Genomic DNA, 12,777 nt, shown 5'->3' on the forward strand with positions numbered 1-12,777 from the left:
CTTGGACTGGGAAACACTAGTTGGGAGAGTATCTATAATCTAATTGAAGTAGAAGAGCCCAAAGAATTATCAGAAGAGGCTACGGCTAATTCAACTAATAAGTCTGAAGGAACTCTTAAAGAATTGGCATGTTCCTTTCTTCACAGGATAGCAGCGCGAGCTAAAATTCTGCCATATACTGATGTGGTGAGATGGGTGGTAGAGAAAATTATAGTTACAAATAGAACCTTTTACACAACTGACGGGAGGATATTCGGTTCGTTTCAGCCTGATGATCTAAGGAAAATGTATCACTTACCTGAGCCTGAGAAGCGGTACAACAAAGCATTCCTAGAAGCGTTTGCAAAGGAAAACGAATCAGAATCAGCGCCGATAAAGCAGTGGAGACATTTCCTTGAAAAGCACAAGCATGAGTCATCGGGTAAGTACTCTGTCGACTCATTGGCTTCTCCTTACTGTTATGTCGGAGCTATGATGTGTAGAATGTGGGGAATACATGATTATGCTAAATTCACTATAGAAATGGTCCCTCTAATGGAGGTGGAAATCAATGGCTATGTGATGGATTGGGCAAATATTTTGTCTGATAAACTAGCCACAACAATTCTAGAGTACAGAGCAAATGTATATCAAACTACTAGGACCATTCCCCCATTCTATTACAGTGCATTCATTATGGATACTGTTTGTTTCAACTTTGAATTTCCATTTCTTGGGTGGAGATGGGCCCCCACAGACCCTAAACCAATCCATATCTATCATGAGCAGTTATGGAAGGCTAATTACAAAAATCATCTATATAAAATCTGCAACGGTTTTATTTTTCCTGTTTATTACTCTATTTTTAATAATCCTGCTCCCAGGATATCTCTGGAAGTAGAGACATATTTGACAGCAGTAGGTAGTTGGTTTGGGGAGGAAAAATTTACTTATATAAGGCTTTTTGGTAGCCTTACTAAACCCCATGTCCTTCCCCTGTATGTGCCTGATAAACTGTTAGCTCGCGAATTGGCTTATCAAATAATAGTAGATGGGACATCTAAGACCCTTATAAATTCCAAGAAACAGGTATGGCCTATATTCTCTTTACGGTGCGACATTTTCACTCTTCATGATTACAAGCACGTAGAGAAGGAGACAGAAAAAATGCAAACGCTGAAGCTTGCCACAATTCCTAACAGGTAGTATGATCCCAGAGAGGTTGCCTATAATGTTCTTGACCAAGCCAAACTTGCTAAATTTGATCACGAAAATGATGACTTCGATGATCTATTTGCCTCAACTGAATCATTATTTCAAGTTAAAGCATTGGCTAGAATCAAGTATCAAGATGAAGGACTAGAAATGTTTAATAGGATTAGAGAACAGAGGTTGCAAACTCCGCCTTTAGGCCTCTTAGCCACAGCTCCTACAGTCCAGCCATCTGGTCAGGCTGAACAAATAGTTACTGTTAAGACTTCCAATATGGAAAAGGTCTCTAAAAAAGAAAAGGTGCCAGAATAGGAGTAGGAACAGGGAAAAGATAGTCAACTCCTGGAAAAAGATACTCAGATTGATCCCAAGCTAATTAAAGAATGGCAACAATTTGATTCAATCATAAGCAATACTGAGAGCTTGCAGGGATTTAGCACACCTGAAGTGACCACTGGTCACAAGACAACAACTAATACGGTTCGGACTGAGGGAATCAGCAGCCCACCCATCACTCAAAAAGATATAGAGATAATTCCAGAAAATCCATCGGATGAAATCATTCTACATGTAGAAGAAATACCACCTTTGGATGTCTTCTACAGCCCTAAGAATAGGGTTGTAGTAAAAAGACAAAAAAAAAAGAGAAAGCTTGACCAATCTTCTCTTTTACCTGCACAGATGGAGATAACTAATGTGGTATGGAGAGAGGAAGTCAATCCTTCTGAAGACCTTACAAAACTCTCTCAATATGCCGGGGCATATTCGGCAGCTACTATGGATAAAGCATCAGAAGTCAGCAATTTACTTAAAGAAAAAGATCAGACAATTGTTTCGCTGGAGGCACAGGTATCCGAAAGACTTCACATGATAGAATAGTTAGAACAAAACTTAGCAGCACAACAGTAATTAAACAACCAGCTAAATGAGCAATTGCTCAAAGAGAAGCAGAGGATAGATCAAAGTGCAGTTCAGAAATAAAAAGAATTATCCCTAGCATTGGCCAAACTGAAGACAATGAATGAACAGATGAGCAAAACAAAAGATGAACAAATCTCTCAACTGTCACAACAAATAGATATGTTCAAAGGTTTTCCTCAAGAAGCAGAGTTTAAATCAGAAGCTCTCCAGATCAATAAGGCATTGATTAATCAACTAAATTTGCTATGTCATAATATTTCTCTTTCTCAGCCCCTCTGTGAAATTTCTTCATCAATGATTGATAAATCAGTTGATGCAAGGCAGAATTTGGAGCAGCCCGATGAAACATTAACAGAGTTTCTTTCTTGGCGAGAAACCAAGGAAGGAAAAGCTACAAATCTGCCTCAAATTCTGGAATCACACAAGGAAATTCTTTTCCTAGAATGGCAATCTCAATTGATGAAAGCCGAGAGGGTAACTTCAAGATGTAGATCGGTGATTGGTAATTTGATTGAATTAATTAATGATACTCTTTATCTGTCTAATTTGATTTTAGAATGCACTCTAGGGAAACTTCCATCAACCAAAGCATTAGAGCAGACATGTAAACAAGAATTGGAAAAGAAGGAGAGATTGATCATGGGCATCCAAAGTTTAACTTGGGACACCTTTTGGTTCTTCCTGGTTAAATCACATAGTCAAAAGGCAGTAATGAAATGTTTAACCGATGCAATCGGTTACATGATTCCTGAAATTAATGATGCTACGTATTCAGCCCAACTACATTCACGTATGAGTCACCCTCCACAATTTCAACCAATGCTAGCTATATGCCAGCTCAAGCCAAAGGATAATCAGCCGAAACAGTGAATCGTTCTTACCGACTACAAGCATGTCTATTTCAATGAGATTTTCATGATTTGGTTATACCATCTCACATCATTTTTATTTCATAGATAGTTAATTTAGTAAGTATTTATAGACCCTTTCATTGTTTTGGAAAAGGTCCTCAATTTTTGTATCAAAACTTGGATCGAAAGTTGCACTATTGTGCTTCCGATATATATATATATATATATATATATATATATATATATATATATATATATATATATATATATATATTTTGAAGACTAGACCTATATTTTGAATTTTAATGAAGAATACTTTGATGAGATATGCACTATTGCTTTTTGTGAGAGTATTTCTAAGTTGAAAGACGAGATCTGAATGCGATTGATATCGGAACGGATTCAAATTACATATGGTACTATTATCTATGTCTTTGCTCCATTCTTTTATATGAATCAACATTTATTCAATTTTGCTATCATTTGATATATGTATGTGTTTTAACAACAGTCCTTTTACTTATCACTATTGAATGTTTAAGGAATGTTATTCTTTCAATCGTATTTATGTCAATGATATATGAAGAATAGTGTAATAATGTTTTAATTATTACTTTGTTCAACTACTTGAACAAAGTAATTATCATATGAATGAATGTTTTTATTTATAAGTGGAGTCATCTATATGCCTACTTGTAAATAAGAATTATCAAAAGTTGCACTAAAGTGGAAATTTCCCGGGATAGATTAGTTTTTATATTTTTGCATTTTAGAATAAATCATACATTATTACCATTAGATAATAGAATATCAATCAATTATCCATCCTATTTACAAATCATTGGGAAACTGGTCCCATTATATCCAGTTGGAGCCACCACACCAAACGAAAAAGGAGCTGCATTTAAGGTCTGGACCCGATGGTTTTCCCCGATGTTGATGCAGCAATTTTCAAGCCATAAAAATTTTTGGCACTAGAAGCAGGGCATGAACTGTGAATGGCAAGCAAATCCAAACCTACAACCCATTCTGAGAGTAAATCTCCCTCCACCTCTCCTCTGACTTCTCCTTTGCATGCTGGAACTCCAGTTTTCAAGCGAGAAGAAGATGAGACAACTACCACTACTCAACCCAAAAATATCCCAGATAAATTAAGTCCTGAATCTCCTGAAGTATAGTCTCTCATCCATAAACTTCAAGGCTTCTCAATATCACCACAGAAATATAAGGTATCACAAGGCAGTGTGACTTCGCAATTCATTCCTTCTCACCCCCTCACCAGACTTCAAAGTGAAAAGCTTGGTATTGAACCTACTGAGTTACCTTTACCTAAAAGGAAAAGGGCAAGGAAAACAACTGAAGGATCTGATAGTGAAACTATCTCATCATCATCCTCCATTTCATCTTCTCCATTGCAAAGTCAACCATCCACTCCTCCATTACAAATTGTTGTTCAACAGGGAATTGGAACTTCAACATCAGCTTCGCAACTTTCTGGAATCTCAATATCTGCCCCTTCCCAACCATCTGGAACTTCATCAGCATTATCATCTACTACTATCTTGACAATGGCACAAAACCCATGGAGCAGTCCTGGTGCAGTCACTATGCCTGCACCTTTGCATCCATTGCCAGCACACCCTGAAAAATGGTTGCCAAAATTTAATCCAGATGCAGGTATACCAGTAGATGAACACATTAACAATTTTATGTTGTCAGTTAATCTAAAGGGAGTTACAAAGGAAAATGTGGTCGTTAGCCTTTTCCCTTATACCCTACAAGGATCAGCTGGGTCTTGGTACTTTTCTTTACCATCAGGATCTATTACCAGTTGGAATATTTTTTAAGAACAATGCTTGACTAAATATGGTGATGACAGATCTGTAGCAACATTAATCAATGATCTTTCAAATCTTAGGACAGAGTCCAAAGAACCTATAAAAGAATTCAATTCTAGGTTTAATAAACTCGAATAAGATCCCAGCTACCTCTAAGCCTAGTGAACAAGTTAAAAGTGAATGGTATACAATAGCTTTACCTTCAAACATAGCTATCTTTGTAGATAGAGTTGGAAAACCTACTCTAGTAAAAAACATGAAAGAGGCAATTGCTGTGGAAAAACGTATCACCGCCTTGGAAAAGAAAGTTGCTCTTGAAGACAGAAAATTTAAAAAGGTCTCTTTCAAAGATGATTCAAAGAAGAAAATGGCTAAAGATCCATACAATATGGAGGGTCTTCAAAAAGTTCTCAAAACCATGTCAAATGAAATGGTAGAAATCAAAAAATGGATAGCGGAAACTTCAACAAAAAGTCCATTTAGAAACTTTAAGAAACCTGAATCAAAGCCACCAAATGCTATATCCAAGGCAGACTCAGACCCTAAAGAAGATGAAGAAGAGGAGACAACCTTATCATCTGAAGAAACTGAAGAAGAAGTAACTGCATAATGTCATGGGATGTGGGATTTCATTTTACCTAATTCCGATATAGAGAATGAATAGGAAGATTTCTCGGTAACTACTAGGAGTAAAGGTACTTCTGAACCTGTTCAAGTGAATCAAAAGAAAAGGAACACGGGTACTCCTACAAAAAATAAAACTCCCACAAAGAAATCTCCAGCCCCACCTTCTCAAAATCAGCCATCAGCTTCAAATCCACCTACAACAGCGAAAACATTAGTGGTTACAAACTCTATGGACTACAACATTATTGAAGACATGAAGAAAACAAAGGCAAATATTACTATGTTTGAACTTAGTAAACTCAAACACCAACAAAAATTGCTGCTTAAGGAGTTAGATGCAGTACCATCTTCTCCTCTTCCTAATGCTGTATTGTCCAAAGCTGCCAATGAAACAAGTAAACCACCTCCTAGTAGAGTAGAAGCTACTGATGCTGTCTTAATTGGAGATAGATCGAATTCCCATACTCCTCATTTTCTCTTAACCTACGAGATCTATAATAGAAATCTACACAATTGTTTGATTGACTCAGGGGCTTCCTCGAATATAATGCTAGCTTCAGTTTGTTCCAAACTGAACATTGAACCCCAAAAGTCTGCAATTCATATTGTCCAGTTGGATAGAACTAAGGTCTAGGTTTTAGGAGAAATCAACTCAGTTACTATTAGGTTATTAGCTGATCCAAGAGTGGTTCAGAGAATTTATATTATAATCGCTAATATACCTGAATTCTATGGTTTAATTTTGAGTAGAGACCGGTCTGAGAAACTTCATGGTTATATTTCCACTGATTGGTCTCATATGTGGCTACCTTATAAAGGAAAGCCAAATCAAATAAAGATTGATCGAGAGAAACATATGACTCATACTATTACTGAGTTCGAACAAGAAAATCAACCAATAGCATTCAATAACAACATTTTGGGGAATTACTCATCTGAATCATTCTTTGGCAATTTTACTGCTCAACCATCACCCTTCTTAGTTAATAATTTCACATCTCAAATCAAAATTTTTTCTCTAACATATACATCAAGGTGTGTTAAAATTGCTGAGGAAACTATAAATAAAACTGTAGATAAATCTTTGTTTTGGTCATTATATTTTGATGGGTCTAAATCTAGTGAAGGTGCAGGAGCAAGATGTATTTTAGTTAGTCCCGAGGGAGAAAAGACCATGTTATCATGCAAATTAGAATTTGAATGCACAAATAATACAACTGAATATGAAGCCTTGATTCAAGGAATTTATAAAGAAATTAGTCTTAAAGTTCAATATTTGAAAGTGTTCGGTGATTCGGAAATTGTTATAAGACAAGTCAGAAATACTATTCATTGCCTTTCTAGTCACCTTAAACACTATCAGTCCTTGGTACAAGACCTAATATCTCAATTTTTAGCATTCAATATTTCTCCCATCCCTAGATCCTAGAATGCAGCAGTAGATTTACTAGCCAATGTTGCTTCTAAGCTCCTTCCATCTGAAGATTACAGTCCCGATAGATTTTCAGTAGAGTTAATTCTTAGACCATCAATTCCTGACAATGTCACTAACTAGCAAGTGTTCAATCACAATGATGACATTTTAAATTTATTAACTTCTGACAAGTCCTATGATGATCAAATTATTGATGAAAGTGAGCATGACCTTCAAATGAAGGAAAAGCTTGAAGAAAACTCAATACCTAAACCAGTGGTCAAGCTTGAAGATCTTTATGACATCAAAGACAGGTTTAAACAAGTTACTAATTCAAAGCTCCAAAGTTCTACTTTGAGATTTGAATTGATAAACCTTGGTATTGAGGAGAATCCATAAAACATCAATTTGGGATTGAGAATCTCTTCAGAAGAAAGAATTACATTCATTAGATTATTGCATAAATATAAAAAAAATTCGCTTGGAAATATGATGATTTGGAAACATATGATACATCTATCATACAACATACGATTCCAATGCTTTCTGAACAAAAACCAGTACAACAGAAACTAAGAAAGATTCATCCTAACTTATAGAGTTAAATAAAAGCTGAATTAAACAAACACTTGAAAGCTAAGATAAGTTTTCCTATTAGACATTCAAATTGGGTGTCCAATATAGTGCGAGTAAGGAAGAAAAATGGTGACATTAGAATTTGTATTGATTTTAGAAATCTTAACAAAGAAAGTCAAAAGGATAAATTACCTCTACCAAAAATGGAGCAAACTCTCCATTCAGTAGCTGGTTCTGAACTGATGTCCTTCTTAGATGGTTTTTCAGGGTATAACAAAATTTTGGTACACCCTGATGACAGACTTAAGAATATTTTCAAAACTAAGTGGGGAACTTATGCCTACCAAAAAATGCCTTTCGGGTTAATCAATGCTGGAGCTACGTTCCAAAGAGCGATGGACATAACATTCAAAGCACTGATCAATAAATTAGTATTCATATATTTAGATGATATTACTATGTTCTCTAGGAAAAGATCAAGTCATTCGCATGATTTAAAACAAATCTTTAAACGCTGCAAAAGGTATGGCATTTCACTCAATCCTAAGAAATCCTTTTTTGCTCTTGACCAAGGTAAAATCTTGGGCTTCATTGTTTCAAAGGATGGTATTTATATTGATCCAGATAGAATCAAAGAGATTTCTGATATTCCATTCCCACATAATAAAAAATCAATGCAGTCATTTTTAGGTCAGATTAACTTTGTAAAAATATTTGTACTAGGTTTTTCACAGATTGTTTTACCATTACAAACCATGATTAAGAAAAATTCAGTGTTTAAATGGGGGCCTGTAGAAAAAGAGGCATTTGATTCCATCAAACAATCAATCATAAATGCCCCTGCTTTAAGCACTCCTAATTTTTCAAATCATTTCATTTTATATACTATTGCATTTGATTCATCTTACGCAGCAGTGCTGACGCAAATTAACGATCAAAACTTGGAAGCACCAATCTCATTTTATAGTTCAAACCTTCAAGGTGCTGAACTTAATTACTCGGAAGTTGAAAAACAAGCCTTTGCTATATACAAAGCCATTAAACACTACAAAGCCTTTCTCTTAAAAGCTCACACAAAAGTTATAGTCCCCTTTTCAACAGTAAGACAGTTACTAGTTCAAAGGGAATTAGGAGAAAAGAGAGCAAATTGGGTCACAACATTACAAGAATATGACTTGGAAATTAAACCAGCAAAGATTGTCAAAGGCCAAGGTTTTTGCAGGTTGTTGGCAGGAGCTTCTAATATTCAGGAACCTGAAGGTACAAAAGATACTGAAGAAATCAATCAGATAAGTACCACTAATCCTGAATCCCAATACGCAGATCTGATTTTCTATTTGAAAAATGGATATGCTCCTTCTCATATTTCTTATAAAAACAAATGTTCCATAAGACTGAAAGCAAAAAAATTCATAATTGTAGATGATGTATTGTTTAGGCAGAATTATGATTCAATTTTGTTAAGATGCTTAGAAAAACCTGAAGCGAAAAAGATCTTACAGGAGCTACATGATGGACCAGTAGGAGGACATTTTGGAGCTGATACAACAACCCACAAAATCATTCATGCTGGGTATTATTGGCCCATATTTTTCAGATATACTCATGAATATGTAAGGAAATGCCAAAGTTGTCAAACTACTAGTGGAAGACAAAGGAAGCCAGATTTCCCTTTGCAACTAGTCAACATTGAACAACCCTTTGAACAATGGGGATTGGATATCATTGGAGAAATCATGCCACATTCGTCCAAACAACATAGGTATATCCTCATAGCCACTGATTACTTTACTAAGTGGGTCAAAGCAATTCCTTTGAAGACAACAAACTTTGAGGCCATCATTGAATTCATAGATCAGTTCATCATTACCAAGTTTGGTGTCCCAAACACTCTTATTTTTTATAATGCATCTTACTTCTCTGGAAATTCTATATTTGAATTTGCTATCAGAAGGGGATTTAAATTGAAATATTCTATAAACTACTACCCTCAGGGTAATGGTTTAGCAGAATCTATCAATAAAAATCTTATCAAAATCATTAAGAGAACTATCGAGCAGAATCATAAAAATTGGCATAAGTCTTTGATATTTGCACTATGGGCTGACCGAATAACACAGAAGGCCTCAATAGGAACTTCTCCATTTAATCTAGTGTATGGAAAGGAAGCTGTCATACCAACGAATTTAGTACTTCCATCACTAGCCTTAGTGCAGTTTATTGAAGAAATTCCCTTATTTTCTATTCAATTGAGACATGATCAGATCCTGAAACTAGAAGAAGAAAGGGAGAAAGCCCGAATTACACATGCTAAACATCAACAGATTATTAAGTCATCTTTTGATACAACTTCAACCGGCTCAAAACATTTAGAAGTTGGTGACCTAGTTTTTAAGTGGGACAAAGCCCATGAAGAAAAAGGAAAAGACACTAAGTTTCAGAAAATGTGGCTTGGACCATTCCAAATCAGCGAGAAGATAGGCCCTTCTACCTTCATATTGCAAGATCTATCAGGAAAGAGAGATTCTCTTTCTGTCAACGGCCTTATTCTGAAAAAAAATTTCAATTGAGGAGGTAACCCCTTCTCCCTTTGTAAATATTCAATTTTCAACAGGATTTGTGTGAATAAATTAGTTTGTTTAAAATCCTAGCAAAAAAAGTTGTGAAAAGCCTTCCATTGGTTTTTACTATATTGAATAAGTTACTTAAAAGAAAATAGTTCTAATATTTACTTTTGATAGATGGAAGCCTTTAAGGAAAAGGAAAATTCTAAGAAATTAGGTATAATTGGATTCTGAAAACACCATTTTATTTTTGTGAAATCTTCTCAAAACTTAGAAATACTGTAAATCATTCTAAAAATGTTTAGAAACCTAAAAACGATTATCAATACAAAACAGAGACTGATTCAATCTTAGCATCTTCAACTCTCACCCTGTCATCCATATTCTCTTAAGGAGAAAATTGTTCATCCCATCCATCAAAGTTTATAATTACTAAGAGTGTAATTCTAAAATATATTTGATATAAAAGATAAAGGGTCTTATTACAAGTCTGCTTACCATGATCATAGGGGAATAGTTCAACTGACATTACCAACACTGCATACCAAAACATGGTAATGGCTTATAATTATAAGATAAGGGGTCTCGTCACGAGCCAACTTGTTCAGTTAAATTACAACCACTGAATGGCATTGTCGATAGCTGGCCATCAAACCAGGACAATGGCTTTTTATCCTATAAAATAAGGAAAAAAGAAAATGCAATACAAAAAATGTGGAAACATATCTTTTGGATTCATTATTTTAAATTATACTCTGAAATGGATGGAACAATGAATGATCAAATGGTTAAAAGGTAACCCTGCCGAGACTATAGATGTTTGCTGGCAGCAGAGACTCTACCTATGACAAAGGAGTCATTATAAAGTTAAGTTGAATAAGTCTTTTGTTTTATCATTTTCAACCAATTAAGGTTTATTTAACGCTTAGAATGTATTTAATTTTAAGAATAAGAAATAACAAAAATAGTTATCATTATGTTCAAAGTTTATGATTATCTACTTATATTAGATTTTCTCTATCAATTAAGGTTTTCAGATTGAGAAAGTTAAAGTATTATATCACTTTCTCAGAGATAACTGCTTCTCCCAGTGAATCGCCAATTGTTGTGCTGTACAACAACCCCCCCATTTCCAAAAAATCTTTACATAAAATTTTAATAAGAAATGGGTCCCTTTAAATCAACTTAGATAAGATTTGTGTGTTCACAAATAAAACTGGTATTAACCCATCATAAGCAAAAACCATTATTAAAAGGCTTAATGTAAATGAATTATTTTATAAAGCCTTTTAAATAAAAATAAAAGTGTTCCTTTAAAAATATTATAAAACTTTTCTTTATTGCGATAAAGAGATCGGAGATCGCATATCGCAATAACAAAGGAAACATATGCAAAGCCACAAAAAACCTCATCCATTCTCTCCAATTCGAAAAGGCAATCGCAATCGGGAAGTCGGAGAAGCCAAATGCCAAGCATAATAAAAAGGAGCTCCTTAATTCATCCGATGCGATAAAGCATATCGCAATTGGAAAATCGGCAATGTCAACAATAAGTGAACACATGAATAAAGGCATGTTCAAAACCCCCGATGCGATAAAGCAAATCACAATTGGCAATCGACAGAGTCACATTGACAAAACAAGAAAGCCCGAGCCAAGTCGCGACTGCGATATATTAATTAGGTGTGCATCTCGAAAATATATTTAAAATGGTTTGCATGCATTGTATCACCTTTCGGTAATCGGAGATATTTAAAGAAAGTGTTAAAGCCTTTCCCTTGACATTTCCGATTGCCGATTTGCGATTTATCGTTGATCGTCGATCAAACAAAGCTAAGGCATGCTTGAATTAATCATTCGGCATATGAGCGACATGATGGGCATTTAAGATCTTATTTACCATGATTGACAGGTTAAACGGCTATTCAATGAAGCAGTTAAGGGTAGATCTTTTATTTAGATTTTATCCGCGGTAATCTTTAACTATATTTCATTATCACTTGCCAATCAACGTAACTCTTTTCATTATCATATTGACCTGTAAAAGCATTTCTTTGTATCTCGGTTTTCAACTACTTGTGCAGAATTCCTTCGAAACCAGAAATTTGAAGAAAATGGGGAAGAAATCAAAGAAGTCTGCAACAGCAGCTCCTCCAGTGAAAGATCCAGGACCAAGCAAAAAAGGATTAATATCAGATACGACGTGTCTCGGACTGGGAAACACTAGCTAGGAGAGTATCTATAATCTAATTGAAGTAGAAGAGCCCGAAGAATTATCAGAAGAGGCTACGGCTGATTCAACTAATAAGTCTGAAGGAACTCTTAAAGAATTGGCATGCTCCTTTCTTCACAGGATAGCAACACGAGCTAAAGTCCTGCCATATACTGACGTGGTGAGATGGGTGGTAGAGAAAATTCCAATTACAAACAGAACCTTTTGCATAGCTGACAGGAGGATATTCGGCTCATTTCAGCTTGATGATATAAGGAAAATGTATCACTTGCCTGAGCCTGAGAAGCGGTACAACAAAGCATTCCTAGAAGCGTTTGTAAAGGAAAACGAATCAGAATCAGCCCCGATAAAGCAGTGGAGACATTTCCCTGAAAAGCACAAGCACGAGTCATCGGGTAAGTACTCTTTCAACTCATTCGCTTCTCCTTACTGTTATGCCAGAGTTATGATGTGCAGAATGTGGAGAATACATGATTTTTCTAAATTCAATACAGAAATGGTCCCTCTAATGGAGGCTGCAATCAATGGCTATGTGATGGATTGGGCGAATATTTTCTCTGAT

General features: G+C 35.3%; 1 pseudogene; it reads right to left on the reverse strand.

Moving 5' to 3' along the window:
- Positions 1 to 12,777, reverse strand: part of LOC149190188 (peptidyl serine alpha-galactosyltransferase-like) — a 93,133-nt pseudogene that overhangs the window by 52,938 nt on the left and 27,418 nt on the right.

This window comes from Pinus tabuliformis, chromosome 3_1, assembly GCF_031772625.1.
Source record: "Pinus tabuliformis cultivar Carrire ecotype Pingquan chromosome 3_1, CPIR1, whole genome shotgun sequence".
NCBI classification, from domain to species: Eukaryota; Viridiplantae; Streptophyta; class Pinopsida; order Pinales; family Pinaceae; genus Pinus; species Pinus tabuliformis.